Source organism: Anastrepha ludens, chromosome 4 (assembly GCF_028408465.1).
Source record: "Anastrepha ludens isolate Willacy chromosome 4, idAnaLude1.1, whole genome shotgun sequence".
In the NCBI taxonomy this organism is placed as follows: domain Eukaryota; kingdom Metazoa; phylum Arthropoda; class Insecta; order Diptera; family Tephritidae; genus Anastrepha; species Anastrepha ludens.
Window position 1 is genome coordinate 116,379,655 of NC_071500.1, and position 14,882 is coordinate 116,394,536.

Genomic DNA, 14,882 nt, shown 5'->3' on the forward strand with positions numbered 1-14,882 from the left:
ACTGTATTGACTAATTTTGCACCTAGACCAAAACGCTTATTATATGTAACAGTATTTTATTTTTCTATCGCTGTTGTAACGAGGGAACAAATTATTTTAGTCGTTGTTTGAACACGTCATAGACTATGCAACACTTTTTAGTTACAATGTAAACTCTCAGCTCTTCAATAAAGACCAACCTCATCGCCAAAAAAAATTCATTCGGCTACAGTGGCCGCCTTGTCTTTCTTCTTCTTCCTAATTGGCGCTATAACCGCTTACGCGATTTTGGACGAGTTTAACAAAGAGCGCCAGTCGTTTCTTTCTCGTGCTAACCGACGCTAGTTGGACACACGAAGCGAAGCCAGGTCCTTCTCCGCCTGATCTTTCCAACGCAGAGGAGGCCGCCCTCTTCCTCTACTACCGCCAGCTAGTACCGCATCGAATACTTTCAGAGCCGGAGAGTTTGTATCCATTCGGACGACATGACCCAGCCAGCGTAGCCGCTGGATCTTTATTCGCCGTGCTATGTCTATGTCGTCTAAAGCTCATACAGCTCATCGTTCCATCGCCTGCGATATTCACCGCTGCCAACGTGCAAAGGTCCAAAATTCTTACGCAGAATCTTTCTCTCAAACACTTCAAGTGTCGCTTCATCGGATGTTGTCATCGCCCAAGCTTCTGCGCCATACGTTAGGACGGGCATGATGAGAGCTTTGTAGGGTGTTAGTTTTGTTCGTCGAGAGGGGACTTTACTGCTCAGTTGCCTACTTAGTCCAAAGTAGTACTTGTTGGCAAGAGAGATTCTACGTTTGATTTCAAGGCTGACATTGTTTTCGGTGTTAATGCTGGCTCCTAAGTATACGAAGTCCTTTACAACCTCGAAATCATAACTATCAACAGTGACGTGGATGCCGATACGCGAGTGCGCCGACTGTTTGTTTGATGACAGGAGGTACTTCGTTTTATCCTCGTTCACCACCAGACCCATTCGCTTTGCCTCTTTATCCAGTTTGGAGAAGGCAGAACTAACAGCGCGGTTGTTAAGGCCGATGATGTCAATATAATCGGCATACGCCAGCAATTGTACGCTCTTATAAAATATTGTACCTGGGCGATTAAGTTCTGCGGCTCGTACGATGCTGTCCAACATCAGGTTAAAGAAGTCACACGACTGTGAGTCACCCTGTCTGAAACCTCGTTTGGTATCAAACGGCTCGGTAAGGTCCTTCCCAATTCTGACGGCGCTGCTGGTGTTGAGCAACGTCATCTTACATAACCGTATTATATTAATTTTGCGGGCATACCAAATTCAAATGCCCTGTTTTTGGTATGTGATTATTGTATATATCGTAGTGATTTTAATTTCGTTTTTTAATACTACGGCAATGTAATTCCATAAACTAAAAACCTTTTTTGAAATAATTAAACTAAAAAAAAATTATTTTTGTTATTTTAATTTTTTATGACCCTGACTCATTTTTGTACCATGCAGCCCAAGACAATTGAAAATAGTCGGTGTTGCTACAAACTTTTATAACAATTTTTTTCCTGCGATTCTTCTTATTTGGAAAAATTTAGTTTACGAATTAATGTGACATGATTTTCGCATTTTTCGCTCACGCATCCATACTTTCACTCTAGTTATTGTGTGCGCGTGCCCTTTTTGCTTTGTATATTTAGTATACATACATCTATCTTGATTCAGTTAGTCAGTTACAAATAACTGTCGAAAAACATCACCCTCAGGTAGCCATCTTAATATTTTAAAAGTTTATTAATATTATAAAATTTAAAAACTCTCTGCAATAAGAAAACTATGAAATAAAATTTAACTAAGACATAATTTGTGCATTTTTGTACACTTTAGCAGACTGTTCGCAAATTTCAATAAAGCGCAATTTACGAAGAGGCAATTCAATTTGAAGCTCTAATGATTACCAGTTTATCAGTTTATTCTTGGCAGTTGATTGCAAAAGTTCCATTTCATCGTCATGGTCAGACTCTTCATAAATAGCGAGTGACGCGTTTCATTTAACAAAGCCCTTTTAGCCTTTTTGTCGTCGTAGACAACGAAGAGCTCCTGCTGCTACCTCTAGCGGGCATTGGAGAATAAACACAATATGCATATACTTACCACTGGGTATCCAGATTTGAAGTGCCATAAAGCAGTAAGCAAAAGTTTATTTAAAGTTTACAATTCTTCTATGTGTATGTAAATATGTATGTGTAAGTAAATATGTATTTGTAAACAGTGTACGTATGTTGGTCATCTTATTTTTCATTAGGTGGGTGCAAATTTCCATCGGAAGTTTATTGTACTGCAAATTGAATTTCTTAACTCTCTCAGCCGTTTAACTGTGATATTTAATGAGATTTCTAACGGCATCGTGGTATTATGAATAAATATTAATTTAAATAAGCTGAAGCAAAAAACGAAAAGGAGAAGTTATTAAACTTTAAATTAAATTTCTAACTGATGCAAAAAAGTTCAGCATATTTTCTTTATTCGTTAAAAAAATGTTTGCACTTATAACTTAGATTATTCGATGCCAAATCAAATATGTTTTCACTTCACTCTAGTGAAAATATCTTTTAACACAAATTTGTCACAAATTTCCGTGTAATTGGCAAGGAAAACTTTACTTGCCCCTACACATACTGCTCACAAAGATTTGAACGAGACTAAAACGTTTTTTCTCTTGAATAATTTAAATATGTAGCTTTAAGTAAAAATATTGCTTAATGTTTAACAGATCGCAATAAAGAAATGAATTTGAAAAATAAAAAAACACTTCATTCCTAAGATAATTCCGAATTCAGTCGTTAATTCCGATTAATCCCCGCTACCGTCTGTCTAGGCTATTAGGATGATGGTCAAATAAAAAATGCTCATTAAATATCTCAAATTCATAAATTCTTTCAGTTTATTTCTTCTTTTTAATAAATACTTTAGTGTTATGTTAAACTGTAAAATTTTGATAAAACTTGCTGAGGCAAAATTTGCAATAGATGCACGCAAATTGAAAATTTTCTATGCTGCGCCCAGGTCGATAATGTTTTACGGTGTTCAGATATGGGGTGTTGGCAGATATGAGTCAGTAGAGGCGCTTCTCCGATTCTTTCTAAAAAAACATTTTTTTGTTTTATTATTAGGTGCAAGAACAAACAACGCAGATGGTTTTCCGACCCGTGAACATGCCACATATAATTGACCATGTGAGAAACATTGATTTTCTAGATTCAGACCACAAAACTTTCAAGGATTGACCTTGTGATTTGTTAATGGTCATGACCAATGCAAGACAGATCGGAAATTGAAGTCTTTTAAACTCAGCCGGAAGATCGGTTGGGATCATCGTGATCCTCGGAATGAGAACTTCTTCACCTTCGAATTTTCCTTTGAGTATCGTCGTGTAAATCACATTGTTCATCAATTTATTTACCACCAAACGCGTACCGTTGCAAAGTTTTGGTGGGCTTATGTTTCGAAGCATGATTACTACAGAGCCAACTTTTAGGCGTAAATTGTGCGGTGGTAAGCCAGGCACATCCAAGGAGTTTAAAAATTCAATTGGATAGTTGGTGGCTTCATATTCATTTGCTACACAGCCAATGGATTTGAATGAATGCATTGTTCCAATGATATCATATTGAATAATGTAGTTTAGGTCATCTACATCTTTATTCTTAGCCGCTAAAATTGCTCGCTCACTCAACCATTCATTATTTTTGTAGTTATTAATGATGTTTGGGAATATTTTATTGATAAGTTCGTCTCTGTTATTCGCTCGACGATTTCGCATTACCAACCGAGCCGTTTCACGGGCTGCCTCGCTTTGCTCTTGTGATTGAGAAGCACGAAGTCGAGCCATACCAACGCGGCGCTCTTCACGGGCAATTCCTTGCGATTCTTCAGTCGTTTCATTCCCAATGCTTCGTATCCTTCTTGCATTACGGCTTTGTCGGGAAAGATTCGATCGTCTTGGTCGCGGCATATGATGATTCAGAGAGAATACAAATTACTGTGATTATATATTTCTGACAAAACTTATATTATCAAATTTTCTACTTAAACATAGACAAAATTACGTTTAGCTGTCATTTGCGTTTTGCTATACCACATTTTATAGTGACTTCACGGAAACGCGTTCAAATGGGATAAAAAGTATCCTATGTCCGTCTCCCGGTCCTAAACTACCTCTCCACGGATTTTCAGCCAAATCGGTTCAGCCGTTCCCGAGTTATAAATAGTGTAACTAACATGAATTTCTTTTATATATATAGATTAGGAATTGTCTTAAGTGTAGAGAACTAATTCTGAATGAATTTACTTAGTTTCCAATTGACGTGCTATGCAGACACACAATATCAAATTTTAAATGTCTATGACTTTATTCAATAAATAAAAACAAAAAAAATTATTAAACTAATTGAAATACTTTGATCTCTTGACATCGAATCTCTTAAAATCTGAGCTCACCAGAGGCAAACACTGCGAAACAAGTCGAAACAGAAAGTTTGTAGTTTTGAATAAATAACAAAGTGCCATAAAAACGCCTGATTCAAAAGTAAACAACTCTTTGGAAACTTATCACCGTAAACAAGTTCTTCAATTCACCGCAACAAATATTCTGCAACGAGCATTTAACCATATACCTACATACACACGTATGTGTGTATTCATAAATGCACATGGGCATGTTTGTATGTTTGCAAAGGGTGACTGCAAATGACCTGAAAGCATTAAATTTTTGTGACAACTGACTTGGCATGACAACATGGAATGGAAAAATAGTAAAAAATGTATACCGATAGTTTGAAGTTAGAAGTATTAACACCTTGGTGAAGACAGACGATTGGCAGTATCTGTGAAATATTAAAATGCATACGTTCTTATGAGTGCAATTATTTTGACGACAGCACGGCTTCAGGCTGCAAAACTGCAAATTGTCGTTGTCGCCGAAATAAATCTATTTCTAATTTTGCTGGCGGCAAGTGCTGCCATTGATGTAGAGAATATGACATTTTATAAAACGTTTTACGAATCTCACGTTATTGAATCAAAAATGGATACAAACTATATACACTTAATTATAATAATGATAATTCTAAACAAATAACTAAATATTATTTCCTTTTTTAGACTTAAGCATTTTACTTGGAACGGGATATCTTAATTTGAAAGAAAGAGAAATGTTGTTGTCTGACAGCAATGAAAATGTGTACGCCATAACGAATGTTGCTACCGTATACATAGTTATAGATCTGGCTTTACGACGACATTTGTCAGACAAGAAAAGTTTGACTGTCACTACAGTCGTCAATGAGTTTACGAGTATAATGTGATAGCATGATTCAATTATAGAAGGTTAGGTAAGTAAGCAGCTTTCTCGCTCCCTCTTGACAAATCGGCTCCTTTATTTGAAAACATGTTGCTTCTTTACAAATATTCCTACATATTTTACAAAAAAACTTTTAAATTGTAGTACAAATTAAACTTTTGGTGCAAATTATGTGGTCGGCAACATCGTTTTCACTTTGACGCTTTGCCTTGTTATTATTCGTTGAAAATCATTTATCTGCTTGTAAACCATGATTCAATTATTAAAGGTTTGCTCACTTGTGGCATTCGATTTTTGACACTCCCTTACAAAAGGTTGTATTTAAGAAGGTGAATAAAGTGGAAAATATTAAATCCTTTTTGGTAAAAATGGTAGCAATTAAGTATTTTCTTACTCAAATGGAAACAAACTGCGAACGGTTTAAAAACTAAATTTTAATTAATATTTGAATGTAAATAATGGTACAAATAGAAGTTATAAGCGGAAATTGCCTAACATTAAAAAAAGAAATTATTTCACTTAATCCCAGATTTTATTTTGTGAATTAGTTTTTAAATTTAAAACCGATCGCGAAGTTGGAAGTTTCGCAAATATGAAACTATTTTGTTAAAAATAAATAAATAATTGACACGTACAATTCTGTTAGGTGTTTGGCCGAGATTCTCCTCCTATTTGTAGCGCGGGTCTTGATGTTATTCCACAAATGGAAGGACCCACATTTTTTTTTATGAGAAGCTTTTTCAAGCTGGTACTGTGCTTTGCTAAGCCTCCTCTGGACACTCCGCCCATCCATGGGAATGTGGGCTCATTGGAAACAAGTTCCGTCTATCCCAACTTTCTTATAATGAGGTATGCAATGTTATCGATCGCGTCGGGACTATCCAATTATTCTCGCTGTCGTAACTCTTTGGGAAATGCTAGCTCTTTGCAAAACATGAATTCCTTCTAAATCAACACATCACAAGAAATAAAGCTTTGTGAATTCTCCACTCATCGATCTTGGATTACGTCAAATACTCTATCATGTCCCGACCTAAGCGGTATGTATTCCATGTCATACTACCATAGTCCTGAACATCCGGATGAAAACTATTGAGCGATTTGTTGCTCGTAAGCAGACCATTTTGAAAATGAAATGTTTTTTCTACAAATTTTACTTTTCCTCCACTTTTACTAAAAATTTCTAGAGCTAGCAACCCAGTGTCTTGCTAAGGGAGCCGATTTGTCAAGTAAGAACGAGAAAGCTGCTTACTGAGCAAACCTTTTATCATTGAATCATGCTTGTAAACGTTCAAGTAAGTATAATAATAAAAGCAAATTATTTTGTAAATTAATGGCATTTTTCACTATTTAGGTCGATTATGTCTTACATATGGTGGTAGTCGATTATTTGGAGTCGCCTTTCTGCTGCCGAAAACTACCGGTTGGTGAATTTTCATACACGTAAGTCCAGATCAGACATTTGTATAAATTCTTATTAAACTTTTTCATTCATAGGTTTTTAGAACAGCGTTTTTGCAAATATAAAAGTGACCACCTTACATACAATACATAAACAGTTAGTAAGTTCTGTTAGAATATTTGCTAATAAATTGGTTTTAAAAGTTTTTATTTGTAGGACTTCACAGACGAGCAAGTGCAGCGGAAGATGTGTGTTGAAGAGCTGGTTTTTAGAAACGAAGGCAAGTATGCGCGTATTTCTACCATCGTCACATGTCGTGCTACGGACAATTTCATAGATGACATTGATCGTGCTGTGTATGATGGTGCAAATACCTAGTAAGTGCTTGACATGTGACGGTCATTATGTGCCTAGTTCTGCTACCTCTGAAATCAATTTGGCTTCCGAACTGGCTCTTCACGCTACCCGGTCTAGAACAATATGCTGTACGTAAATGCATGCGCAACACCGACACGAGCAAGTCCTCGCGCTTTACGTCTACATTTACACGTAAGTTGTAGTGATATATTTATGAATTAACAATTTTTAAGATTTTTGGTTTACAGGTTTTTGATTTCTGCCCGAATCATCGCAATTACTAAAAGTGGATTATATAATATTATCAATATAGAAATTTTTCGATGCATTAGTTTTAGACTATAAGTTAATACCACAAAAACTAAAGTTGACGTTCACACGCGCGAGACAATTTCTGCTGACGCTATGTCTGCTAACTTTGGGTGTCATATCACCCAAAGTCAGAAATCGTGGGAAACTGATATGGCACATGTTTGATGCATGTGACAACATTTCCGCCGCAAGCTTAGGTTAAGAACAAATTGTCAAATTTAAGTTAGTTCGTTTTAGACTCAATGAAGTAAAGATGTGCCTATGAGCACCTAAAAAATATTTTTTTTTAAGTTTTAATCTGATGAGAGATTAACTTATATAAATACAGGGTTGGCCATATTAAACTGACCCATTGAGTAACCCTATAACTTTTTACTGTAATTTCAGATCAGCTAATGACATACCGCGTTGGAAGCGTCAGTCGAAGGAGATTTATACCATGAAACAGTACACCCCAATAGAACGCGCTGAAATTGTTCAGCTGTACATTCAAAATTCCTTCTCGATTGTAAAAACGCAACGTCATCAAATCATTATGATTGATGAGGCCCATTTCTCCTTGAACGGAACCGTAAATAAGCAAAATTGCCATTTCTACGCCACTGAAAACCCTCAAATTATTGAAGAGGTACCTCTCCACGACCAAAAAGTTACAGTCTGGTGTGGCATTTGCGCTGATATGGTCATTGGGCCGTTCTTCTTTGAAAATGGTCAACACCAACCATTGACCGTCAATCAAGAGCGTTATCGGGCCATGATAACCGATTTTGTGATGCCGATTGTTCGTGAAAATGGTATGGAGCACTTCTGGTTTCAGCAAGATGGCGCACCACCACACACAGCACGAGCCACCGTCAACTTATTGAAGACTTTGTTCCCTGGCCGTTTGATATCAAAAAGCGGCGATTTTGACTGGCCGCCACGATCACCGGATTTGACGCCACCGGACTTTTTTCTTTGGGGCTATTTAAAATCTAAGGTTTACGTCAACAAGCCAAAGACACTAGGCGCACTTAAGGCCAATATCCGACGGGAAATAGCCGCCATATCGGCCGAGACGCTGGCCAAAACTATGGAAAACGCCGAAAAACGGGCACATTACGCTATACGAGCTAAGGGCGACCACTTGCGCGATATCATATTCAAAAAGTGATGTAAACGAATCTCCTTGAACTAAATTAAATGTTTTTCACAATGAAACACAAAAAAATGTTTCTTTTTCCATATTTTTTTAATAATCACATGGGTCAGTTTAATATGGCCAACCCTGTATATTTTCCTAACTATACTAATATTAGGGACGCCAAGTATATTAAGGTAGACAAATTTTAAACAATAAACTAATAAATTTGTAATTTTTTCAATTTTAACTCTTCTAACTCCAATGTTCTTCTTACGTGGAGGAATGATCGACTGAACTTCTGCTTTCGCAATGTCTTTATGGTAACAAATGGACACATATATTGTTATGCTCGAAATACGAAATTAAATTTTCTGTTTTATCTCATTCCTGTCGTTAACATATCATGGCAGCCAAATCTATATCAAATTCAATGGCTTAACAAGTTACTCTCTTAATGCATATGCAGGATGCTAAAAGTCAGCATTTATTTCAGGAATAAAAGTTTGTAAAAACAGTTATGAAACGTACATTTACGTTCGTACGGTACTGAAATGAGGAAATTTGCAACACGTCGTAATGCAAAGGTTACTAAACATGGCTTTATATGCATAAGAGTGAAATAATTTTCCAAAATATTTTCGTTTACTAGCTGCATTTCCATTTTAATGTAATGAAAATACTCCTTTAGAGACTCCATTTTTTTTTACTTTTGTCTCATTTCCCATCTAACTAATATTTGTTTTACAACTGCGAACTAACTTAAAACACATACATAAGTAACATCACATATTTCTGCGTGCAATCCGAAGGTGTTATGCGTTGGGGCTCATTAAATGAGGACGCTGACTTTGATAGCTTACACGAAGATGCTCTTGAATATATTGCCGGTTACATAATACGCAAATTAAAGTTGACCGATTGTTCATGCATTGAGCCTACATTTACTTGGGTTGACACTTTATCTAAGGGCGGATTAGTTAAACCAAGCACCGAGTTCTTGGACAAAATTAATTTAACCAGTTCAACGGCGGGGAGCTTCACGGTGGGATATCATTTTTACAAAAATTGTTCACATTAAGTGAAAACCTGAGTTTACGCGATGATGTTAAACGATTTTTTTTTAAATGCCGGATGCACTTTCGAATAAAGCATCTTAACCGGTGCAATAAACAAAAGAAGTGAACAATGAGCATTCGATAAGATAATTGTAAGTAAAGTATGCAATGCTTTGGGCGTCTACTTGTGTTTCTGCGTATATATACATTTATCTTTTTTTAACACAGATTTTATACTTGTAACTTTGCAGGCAATCTCGTTAAAAAATCAAATGTATGATTAGCGCACGTGACGAAATAAAAGTGGTTTTTCCTCGTTAAGTGTTTCCACTATTCTCAAGTTGTTTTATTTATTACTTCAGTGTAGATTTACAAGTGGCACATATAGATTCCAATCCGATGCATGGTCAAAATACATATAATAGGACTATGAATAATGGGACGTGCGGTTTTACAACAGATGGCGTAACTTGATTATTATTCCATCGATCCACATTTCCAAACATTCATTGGAGAGCTACTGTCGTAAGGCACAAACGTCAGTATAAGTTTTTTATTTGAAGCGTAAACAACAATATTTTTACCACACTTGAAAATGTCGAATTTCGTGCCAAATAATGTGTTTTTGCGGGGAATTCTTCTTCATTATTTTAATATGAAGAAAAAAGCAGCCGAAAGTCATCGTATCTTGGTGGAAGTTTATGGTGAGCATGCTCTATCTGAGCGAACGTGCCAGAAGTGGTTTGCACGCTTTAAAAGTGGTGATTTTGGCTTGGAAGACGAAGAACGCGAGGGTGCGCCGCCAAAGTTCATGGATACCGAATTGGAGGAATTGCTCGATCAAGATCCGGCTCAAACGCAAGAAGAGGTTGCAAAAACTTTGGGAGTTGATCAATCAACCATTTCCAAACGTTTAAAAGCCATGGGAATGATCCGAAAGGTAGGCCATTGGGTGCCGTATGAATTGAAGCCAAGAGACGTTGAACGCCGTTTTATGGCATGCGAACAACTGCTTCAACGGCACAAAAGAAAGGGTTTTTTGCATCGAATTGTGACTGGCGATGAAAAGTGGGTCCATTACGACAATCCAAAACGTCGGGCAACGTATGGATACCCTGGCCATGCTTCAACATCGACGTCGGCGCAGAATATTCATGGCCTGAAGGTTATGCTGTGTATCTGGTGGGACCAGCTGGGTGTTGTGTATTATGAGCTACTGAAACCGAATGAAACGATTACGGGGGATGTCTACCGACGACAATTGATGCGTTTGAGCCGAGCACTGCGAGAAAAACGGCCGCAATACGCCGATAGACACGACAAAGTTATTTTGCAACATGACAATGCTCGGCCACATGTTGCACAAGTGGTCAAAACATACTTAGAAACGCTCAAATGGGATGTCCTACCCCACCCGCCGTATAGTCCAGACCTTGCGCCATCCGATTACTATCTCTTCCGATCGATGCAACATGGCCTGGCTGACCAGCACTTCCGTAATTACGATGAAGTCAAAAAATGGATCGATTCGTGGATTGCGGCAAAACCGACCGAATTTTTCACAAAGGGAATCCGTGAATTGCCAGAAAGATGGGAAAAAGTAGTAGTAAGCGATGGACAATATTTTGAATATTAAATTTGTAACCATTTTACGTCAATAAAGTTTCAAATTTCGAAAAAAACCGCACGAACTTATTCATAGTCCTATTATATATGACACAAATCCATGGGAATAGTTAAGTTAAAAATATAAATAATTAAGTACCACTTATAAATTAACATAAAATTATTCTATGGCTTACAACGACCTTTTTCAATTTTTTACTACATTTTCAGAAAGGGGATAAACTTATGCCCTTTTTTCCCTTGCTTCTAAATTGCATCAATGGATTAAGTAGCATCCGAAATCAGTTGTCAAACTTTACTTAACCTTGTATAATTGAATCATGATGTGATAGTAGAGGCAATGACGCAAATACTTTCACCTGTATTCACAATTGAGCAAATAAATAATTCAGAGAATTTTAATCGTAGTTTTATTTGTTCGAAAGCTTTAAATGGATTTTTTTTTCTAAAGAAGAACTTCATGTAAGCCGTGAACTTCTGAAAAAACTCAAGGTAACCCGTAATTATTCTTCCTTTAAAATGAAAATGTTCATGTCATTCTATAAATAAATATATTTAATCCATGAATTGAAATGTCAAGGAGTTTTGGTACAAATCGCACATTTGCTGAAATAATGTCCAAAAAACCTAAGATCGGGAAAGCCAACTTCAAAGTTTCTAACTAATTATGCCTATTGCATAAATATTCGATTAGATACTACATGTGTATGGATTCATACTAGGGTGGTCTAATTTTTTTTCTCTTTCCAGTGTGGTTATGCCTTTAATTTTTAGCATAAATACGTGAATTTTAATTTTTGTCTGAAAAGTAGCAGTTTTATATTATATTATAGATTTTACAGTTACAAGTGTTAAATAACACGTGGGCTGAAAACTGTCTAACAAAGAAAACACGTTTTTTTGGTTTAAAAGTAGCTTTATTCTGCCTCAAAATAGGCCTCAGTTTCAGAGATAACCTCTTCATTTGAACGACATTTCTTACCGGCGAGCATTTTTTATGTCGGTGGATGTGAGAGGAATTCGAAGTTCAATTCATGTAGTTTTACCATTGTTTTGATTGACTCGTCTTCAAAGTGAGCAAACGCGGCAGCCACTTTGAACAGAGCTTTCTCATAGCCATGAACATTTGACCACCATAAAGCCACCACGTTCTTTATCTTTACGATGTCAGCTAAGTCACGCACTTCTGATGGAGTACTTCAAGAAGGAGTATAAAACTAAAATACGAAATTCTTTTTGATCCATTGTTTTGAAAATAACAAAAGTGGTGTACAATAACTCACGAGTTAATCACATCTAGAATAATACGGGGAAGAGATTGCACTGCAGTAGAACGAGATAGAATGGCGCAATAAAAACATGATAGGTTATATTGTCTTTCTCACTAGCTAGATGTGAACTCCCCTAATGCATACATACATATGTAAGTATTTACGAGAAGTGCATATGTATGTGTACATTGACTTGTTAAGTATGCAAATTGGTGTTCTCTACACATATTGCGTGGAATGGTTCTAACTACACATCCGTGTGGCTTAACGCCACTATAAATTTGCTTTTTGAGTTTGTTGTTCTGTCGGCAGAATGCTGACAACACAAGTGAATTAGTAAATAAAGTGTGTTTACCCAAAATGCGCAACAGTGGAAACAAACTTGCCTGCAGCAAAAACAATTTATGTTTTGACCGCAACAACGAAAAACATGCAAAAACTGACATTCGAACATTTGAATCTATGTGCATACACATGTATACTTTAACGTTCTTCAACAGGGAAAGGTTTGCATCTAGCGACCCGAGATACTGTAAAGCCACCAACAGTTGTGAGCGCTATGAAACGTGGAATTTCGTAGAGAATAAACTGTTTAGCTTCTTGATTGGAAGGTACGTGATGACCCAGGAATTAATTTACATATTGAGTAAAATGATGGCACATCTTAAATTCTAATCGTCTAACAGCAAGGATAAAATGCACGCCTATGACTAAAGGGGACAAAGGCTAAAGTACAAAACCTATACGTGATTGGTACTTCACGCTTACTATGAAGCTGTTATTCATTACCATATTAAGGCCTAGCCTAGATTATGTCTTAATATGATTTACCATGCTTCCAAATAGAATGAACTCAAAATATGACCATTAAATGTACTCTATTCGATGGACCTTAACAGGCATTTTCTTTAAATCTACTCGATCTCGAAGAAAGCTTCGTAACACATCAGTGCCATAGACCTCAAGCATGATTCGAGCGAAGGCCGGGCAGACGCACAGAAATTGATCCGCCGTCTCATCTTGGTCTCCCTCTGTCACAGGATCAGTCACTGTCGGTCGGACATGACACGTAACATCTGTTTTGTTTATCTGCAGCCTCTCTCTACCTGCCAAGCTCACTTGTGGGTTTGAGTTGTCCGTTTGCTAACCGTGGCTTTGATAGCTGCAGAAGGGAGTGGCAGAACGGGTTCCGGGCCAAAGAAGTTGTCCTCAGAGCCCATCCTAGCTAAGGAGTCAGAGGTCTCGTTACCCACTATGCCTGAGTGTCGCAGGGCCCATGTTAGCATCAGGCTATTATGTCTAGTGACATAGTTCAGCCTGGATATACAGGACTCCACTGCCCTTGAAGTGGTTGGAGGGTTGTCGCTACAGACACATATAGATCTGCCTCCCCATCTGTTTTCCACAACAAAGCTCATCTCTTCCTGAATAGCATACACCTCCGCTTGAAACACAGATGCATGCATTCCAAAAGCAAAGTGCAGTGTTGTCCTGCTAGATTCCACGTAGCCGGAACCGTGCTCGGTCCAGAAGCCATCCGTGAAAATGCGAAAACAGTGTTTACCGGGCTCATTTTCAGAGTTTGACCACTATTGTGCCTCTGGCAGCACCATACTGTATCTATTTTAAAGTACGACTCTTGATGGCATGGAGTCAAGGGGCATGGAAAGAATCTTTGGATCAAAGTCCATGCCTTATCTGTTGTCCAATGCCGGACTGAGTCCTTCAAGGCCTCTTCTTGGATGAAAGCAACAAGTGGTGGTATACCAACCAGACCATCTAATGCTGTGCCTGAAGTAGTCGGAAAAGCTCCGGTGCAACAGATGGCCACAGCGCGTTGTAGTTTTGATAAGATCCTCTTGAATCCCACGACAGAGAGTCTACTCATACAGGTTACTCATGCATAAGCTTATAATAGGTATTATCATAGCCATGTAGATCCATAGGAACTTGCTAGAGGAAAAATACCCCACGTTTTCCCAAAGACACCTTTGCACTCCCAGAAGGCTGCCAGTGTTTTGGATGTCTTTGTTTCAACGTGTGACTTCCAATGGGGTTTACTACCGAAGATTTTTCCAAGAAATTTTGTTCCTTTGGATAGCTGGATTGTGACTCCTTTTAGCTTAGGCAGAACGAGTCCATCAAGTTTCCTTCTTCTAGTAAAGAGGACAATACCGATATTGGTAGGGTTTGCCGATAGCCCTTTCGCACAGCACCAAGTGTCAATCATCTAAAGAGTTTTCTGCACTTTTCTACAGATGCTCATAAGCGAAGGCCCTGTTCCAAACAGGCAACGTCGTCCGCATATGCTTGTGCATAGACTCCCGAATCGTTTAAGGTGGTGCGCAGAGGATCGATCACTAGGTATCACAGCACTGGATACAGCATACCGCCTTGGGGGCAACCACTATT

The 14,882-nt window shown here is 37.7% G+C and overlaps 1 long non-coding RNA gene across 1 annotated transcript; it reads left to right on the plus strand.

Moving 5' to 3' along the window:
- The first annotated feature begins 6,605 nt into the window (after positions 1-6,605).
- LOC128862330 (uncharacterized) lies at positions 6,606-7,031 on the plus strand. The gene is made up of 4 exons (XR_008454454.1): positions 6,606-6,619; positions 6,679-6,767; positions 6,822-6,886; positions 6,943-7,031. It is a non-coding gene; the product is annotated as an uncharacterized LOC128862330 (long non-coding RNA).
- Positions 7,032-14,882: the final 7,851 nt, after the last annotated feature.